This window comes from Triticum aestivum, chromosome 2D (assembly GCF_018294505.1).
Source record: "Triticum aestivum cultivar Chinese Spring chromosome 2D, IWGSC CS RefSeq v2.1, whole genome shotgun sequence".
Lineage (NCBI taxonomy): Eukaryota > Viridiplantae > Streptophyta > Magnoliopsida > Poales > Poaceae > Triticum > Triticum aestivum.
The window spans coordinates 639,355,951-639,362,821 of NC_057799.1; the positions used below are offsets into that span (position 1 = coordinate 639,355,951).

General features: G+C 42.0%; 1 pseudogene; it reads right to left on the reverse strand.

Annotated features, from left to right (window-relative positions):
• Positions 1-3,849: 3,849 nt before the first annotated feature.
• LOC123056126 (uncharacterized) lies at positions 3,850-6,177 on the reverse strand (annotated as a pseudogene).
• Between the last annotated feature and the right edge of the window lie 694 nt (positions 6,178-6,871).

The window sequence follows — 6,871 nt, forward strand, 5'->3', positions numbered from 1 at the left end:
AAGGATATAAAAACCTCTCACCGCGGTATCAACTAGCTCTCGAAGCTTACCTGTTAGGGACCCTACGTTCCATCTACCTAAGCGAATCCTCCTAGGCTCGGCTAACTTCCATACCCTTCGCACTAGTCGAGTCAAATGCGAAGACCCTTGCTCATTTTTCACTACACCAGGGCGTCGCTGAAGCTCGCCACTAAGGATGCGGCGACCTGATCATTGTTCACTTGACACCGTATCCGGATCAAGATACGGCGTGCCACCGGGGGGGGGGGGGGAGGGGGTGACGGCCTGTCCCTTGCCCATTTGACACAACAACCGTGTTCCAATGTGGCACATCGCTGAGATGGTTATGCCCTAGAGAAAATGTTTTGGATTTCATCTCCATAATAGTGGCTGAGTTTTGACGTTGGCTTGGCAAGCCTATCACATCCCTCCTCCTTTACTCGGGCTTGGAATCAGCTATGTTGAGATAACCCTAGAAAACCATGAAGAAACAAATAAAATCGAACGAAAAATGGAAAGAAGACAAAAAATTAAATAAAAGAAGAAATCTGGACCAAACTAATGGTAGCCAACTCTCCCGAACAAGCGACTGACCAAGCGGGACTTCCTATTGGGGGCCTTAGGCGCCGATTGAGCTTGTTGGCGCCCACACACATGATCAACCGCTCGACCCATGTAGAGGGCGAGCGCTCGATCGCATTTATCCGGTTTTCCTTGGTTTGCTCGACCGATATGAGCGGTCACAGTTGACTAGTGACGAGGCAGCTGTTGATTTTTTTTGAAAAACTACAAAAGCACAAAAGATTTAAACTTCGTGGATTAAATTTTTTTCACAAATTTTGAATTTTTTTCACAAATTCTATGAAATTTAATGAATTTGAAAAAGGTTCATCAAGTTTGAAAAACAAACATCGGATTTGAAAAAAAGAGTAATCTTTAAAAAATCATCGATTTTTAAGAAAGTTCATCAAGTTTCGAAAATAGTTCATCGATTTTCAAAACTAGTCCACGAATTCAAAAAATCATCAATTTTGAAAAAAACTTCATGAAATTTGGAAAAAGTTCACCTGATTTTAAAATAAAATTCATAGATTTGAAAAAAGTTCATGGATTTTGATAAAAAAAAGTCCACATATTTTGAAAAAAGGAACAAGAAAAAATGAGAAGAAAAGAATAAAAGGATGAAACAAATCAAATCGCAGTGGGTGTGTGGTCAAATCAAGGCGGGGAGGTTGTGAGTTCGATTCATACCTAGCACACCCTTTTGGGGTCAAAAACAGGAAAAAAAAGTAGATGGGCCTGCCCAGAGCGGTGGAAGGGAGGGCGCCATGTTGCGAAATACAGTTTATCGGGCGCTTAAGGCGCTGTATAGGGAGGAGTAGAACTGGGCTGGCCTAGTTCAAACGCGATTGGAAAATTTCATCAGGCGAGCACGCCATAGAACTCGCTACAAGCGACATATACTCACCATATTGTTTGCTTCGATACAATTGAGGCGTCGTTGCCTGCCATTCTCCGTTAATGGACCAGCCCAGCGTGCGGGAGGAGCACTGGCTCCCTAACGCTCGTTAGTTTTGTTTTCTGCATTATTACTTTTATTTATATTTCTAAAATGGAAACGAAAAATTGTTCAACTTTTAAGAACATTTACCACATGTTTTAAAAAATGTTACTCCCTCCGTCCCAAAATAAGTATCTCAACTTTATACCAGAGCTAGTACAAAGTTTGTACTAGAGGGAGTACCACAGTGCTAAAAAATGTTCCCACAACCTTTGAAAAATATTGATACCATTCCAAAAAATGGTCGTGATATTAAAAAAATGCACCCCTGTTTCAAGAAAATGTACATTAAAATTTAATAAATTGTATAAAATATGTTTGTGTAATTAAAAAAAGTTCAATAACATTAAAAAATATACATGACATTTTAAAACAGTCACATATTTCCAAATATATGTACGTGAATTTTTAAATTTTTTATTTAATGTAAAAGATGTTCCATACCATTCAAAAATATATATGTGACATTTTGAAGAAATACAATCGTGTTTCAAAAAAAAAAAAATCTTCATGAGATTTCAAAAACTGTCGCACTATGAAAAATAATGTTTGCATAGGTTAATGAAATGTTTATTGCCATTGAAAAATGTACTGCTATAAATATATAAGTGTAAGAAAGGGCATCAAGGAAGAACAGGGTGCATTTTGCCAAGGCATGAACAGGGTACAAATCAAAATCACGCTGTATAATCTAAAATGATATATGTTGCCTTGTGTCCAAGTGAAAGAGATCTCCTGCTGAAAAGGCATGAGAAATTCAGAGACATATATTATCAATGGAATACCATTGGAAGCCATGTTTGCTGATTGAGTCGGATTCCCCACCTCTCCTCGTCACCGACGGCAACCGCAGGGGCATAGCAAAGACGTTCCAAAGCCTCAGCGGTTGTGCCCTTCTTCGACGATCCGGGATTCTGCCCGCAACGGAACGACAGTCCATCTTTTGTTCCCACAATCAAAGAGACACCGGAGGCGAGGAAAACCGGCTGGCGTGCGGGAGGAGATTCGAAGCAGAGCAATGGGGTGCACAACGACATGTCTTCCACGACAATGTGGGTGCTCGACAACGGAATCGCGTCGCGACCCGCTCTCAAGTGGCATCGGGACAGAGGAAGGGTATCGATGGTGCGAGAAGATGGTAGCAGAGACATGTTTGTAGACGCGAAGGCCGTGGCCATGCCATTTAATCTCTTCTTTCGGTAACAGAGAGCGAAGTAATGAGGCGCGATGAATGTTTCGGTTTCATGTGCATTTGCGCAAGGGAGAGATTCGGCCGCGACAAGGGAAGAGATAACGGCGACGTTAATTCATAGCGGAGAAGTTTAATTTTTTGAGAAAATCATAGCGAAGATGACCTAGTGCCGTGGTTGACCCCCATGGGCTAGCTATACAGCCCACATGACATTGAATCGGGCCCCATGTGCGCAACCACAGCCCACATGCAGCTCGGGCAGCCCACATGTAGTGATGGAAGTCGGGGAAGGCAGCGAGAGTTAGCCCACGACAGCTGATTGCGTTCATACTTGTTCGAATGGCTAATAATAATTCAGGTGACGTGGCTGCACGAGAATCCAAGAAAATCAGATAGTGGGGGGCTTTTATTTAGATATAGAAGATATGACATGTGTTGCGATGGTAGAAGCTGCCTCGGCCGCTCAATCCGCCAGATCGGATGACTCACGAGGCGGCGGATCTTTTGCCGACGCGTAGCAGCGCCCAATCTTTATTCGGCGAGGAAAATAATGTACTCCCTCTGTTCCAAAATAAATGACTCAACTTTATACTAACTTTAGTTCAAAGTTGGATCATCTATTTTGGAATGGAGGGAGTAGTCACGAACACACCTGTTGTATCAGCCAATCAACTTGCAACATCCATCAATGCATTCGCAATTCATGCAGATTATGTCTAGAAACTACAACGTACCGAAGCATCGGAAGTTCGTCATGTGTTTAAAAAAAACTGGTAATGTGGAGTGGAGTCGCACGCAATTTCATGAGCAACTTTATTTGCTTCCCTATTACAATGTTCAAATCTAGTAATAGTAAATTCGCAAGCCATAAAATAGCAATAATCGAACACTACCGTCGCCGCTCCCGCCGATTGTCCTCCATTCTTCATCGTGTCAATCACTTCCGTATTATCAGAGTTAACAATAAGGCGGTTGCACCCCGCCTTCTGTGCTAGGGTAAGGCCAAACCTCAGTGCCAATGCTTCTGCCGTTAGAACATCCGCACACCAGTCAAGTCGCCAACTTCCGCCAACAATGAACCTTCCTTTGTCATCTCTCAAGACTGCCCCGCCGTGCCTCTAAGCAGATCATGGTCAAAAGAAGCATCAACATTTAGCTTCACAAAACCCATAGGAGGTCTAAGCCATCCCCCTTTCTTACTGATCGCCTTAGGGGAGTTTGCTTTAACATAATTTGGCGCTATAGCACGGCCCCCCATCGCAGATTGATTAGCATCTTGAGACTTTCCTTCATAAACTAGTTTACGTCTATCCCATCATAAATACCAAGCCGTTATAACGATCAATTCACGTGTATTCTGGAGTCCCAAAACAGATATTTCTTCCTCTGGCATAAGTATTAAAAATTCAAGAACTGCCTCTCCCGCCCGGTCAACACAGGCTCTATTGATCACCTCATACAAACCCAACTTATCCCAGACCTTTTTCGCCTTCTGACACAGAAACAAGACGTGTTTCGTGTCTTCTAGCCCATTTGAACATGTTGGGCAGATGGGAGGGACCTTCACATGTCTATTGGCGAGCGTAACACGACATGGGAGTGTTCCATGCAATGTACGCCGGATGAAGATTTTTACCTTTGCCGGACAAGATAGCTTCCAGATCTTGCTCCAAACAGGATTAACATTGGATCTACCCATACCATTCGTATATTGTAATTTTCTTCCATGTTGTTTGTTCCATTCCTCCCAATAAGCCGATCGAACAGTGAACAACCCATTTTTTGTGAAACTCCAAGCAATGAAATCCGTCATTTTATGTATCGGAAGGGGGATTGCAAGTACCCTTTGAGTGTCAATTGGCCACAACGTTTGTCTCACCAAGTCTTCATCCCAATAACTCGTAATTGGGTCAATAAGATCAGAAACCTTTGACAAAAGTTGCCCCCTCCTAGGAGTAATTATTTTTCTATTTGCAAAATTCGGAATCCATGCATCTTCCCAAATATCAATTTTTTGTCCGTTTCCAACTCGCCAGATATAGCCATTCCTTAGAGAATTAACCCCCGCCATAATGCTTTGCCAGGTGAAAGAGGAACCCTTCTTTAGACTTGCATTCATTAAATCGCCATCCGGGAAATATTTAGCTCTCAGGATTGTGGCACATAACGATTCCGGATTATCAAGCAAACGCCACGCTTGCTTGGCTAGTAACGCCAAATTGAAACAATGTATATCTCGGAATCCCATTCCTCCTTGTTTTTTTGGGACACATATTTTCCACCACGCCATCCAATGCATCCTTTTCTGATTGTCCTCGTCACCCCACCAAAATTGCGACATCGCGTCAATGATTCCTTTACATTTTTTTTAGGAATTTTAAAGACGGACATAGCATAAGCTGGGATAGCTTGTACAACAGATTTAAGTAGAATTTCCTTTCCTCCCGCGGATAACAGTTTCTCCTTCCATCCACTAATTTTTGTAATAATGCGATCAATTAGGAATTGGCAGCAATAACTTTTGTCCATACCCACATTTGCAGGTAAACCCAAATATTTTTCACTGAGGGCTTCGGTCATAATATTCAGTGTTGTGCAGATTTGCGCTCTATCTTCTACTTTCGTATTGGGACTAAAGAAAATACTATATTTTTCAACACTCACCAATTGCCCTGAGGTAGCACAATAAGAGTCCAATGCTGATTTTAACACCTCCGCATTCATAGCATTTGCTTTCATAAGGATCAAAGAATCGTCGGCAAATAAAAGGTTTGAAATTGATGGGGCATCTCTGCAGACCTTAACTCCAGAAATATTACCATTCTCCTCTGCATTAGCTAGTAGAGCGGCCAGTCCCTCTATACATAACAAGAATAATTATGGGGAGAGGGGGTCTCCCTGCCTCAGACCTCTAGTAGGTTTAAAGCTCTCAGTCTCTTCATTATTAAAACGAACCCGGTACTCCACAGAAGATACACATTGCATAACTAAATCTACCCACTTCTCTTTGAAACACAATTTTAGCATTATTTCCTTCAGAAAAGACCACTCTACTCGGTCATACGCTTTATGCATATCCAGTTTGATGGCACATATACCCTATTTACCACTCCTTTTTTTCTTTATTGTGTGAAAACATTCGTAGGCCACTAAAATATTATCTGTGATAGATCATTCTTCCTGGTACAAATGCACTCTGAGTTGTACTGATAACATCTGGAAGGATTAACTTCAGACGAGCCGCAATCATTTTTGAAATAACCTTATACACCACGTTGCACAAACTGATTGGTCTAAACTGAGTTACCTTTTCTGGGGAACCAATCTTTGGGATCATTACAATTGTCGTATCATTCCACCCATTAGGTATAGTGCCAGTATTCACCGCCTGGAGTACCTCTTCAGTCAGATCATCCCCCAACATAGACCAAAATCTTTTATAAAAATGGCATGTAGTCCATCCGGACCCGGCGCTTTTAAATCTCCTATATCAAATAGCGCCTTTCGAACCTCCTCAGCCGTATAAGGGGCGAGGAGAGCAATATTCATTTCATCTGTCACTTTTCTTCTCACGAGGGATAAAACCTCCGGATTCAGTTGAGCAACTTGTGAAGTAAAGAGATTAGCAAAGTACCCCGTAATATGGTTTTTCATCTCCGTATCTTGCAGCCAAACATCATTGTCATCCAACAATTTTTTAATCTGATTTCTTTTTTTCCTAGCCGTTGCCGCATTATGGAAAAAAGAAGTGTTGCGATCACCATGTAAAAGCCAGTTTGCACGACCCCTTTGTAACCAGTAGATCTCCTCTTGCTCTAATAGGTTTTCAATAATGACAAGAATCTCTTTTTGGCGTGTTTGGGATTCCGCATTTATAGGGCCCCTCCGCAGCTTTTCTAATTCTTTTTTTTAAATTTTTAATTCTTTTTTTCGGTCCTCTCAGAATATCACGGTCCCAAATATGCAAATCCGCATTCACCGCTCGTGTACGCTCAGCGAGAGATGGTCCAATACCCCGTATCTTTGCTTTTTCCCATGCTGTACGTACAATTTCTTCAACTGTTTCTTCTTTGAGCCATTGGGCTTCAAATTGTTTCATTCGGCTTCTTGGTTGGTTA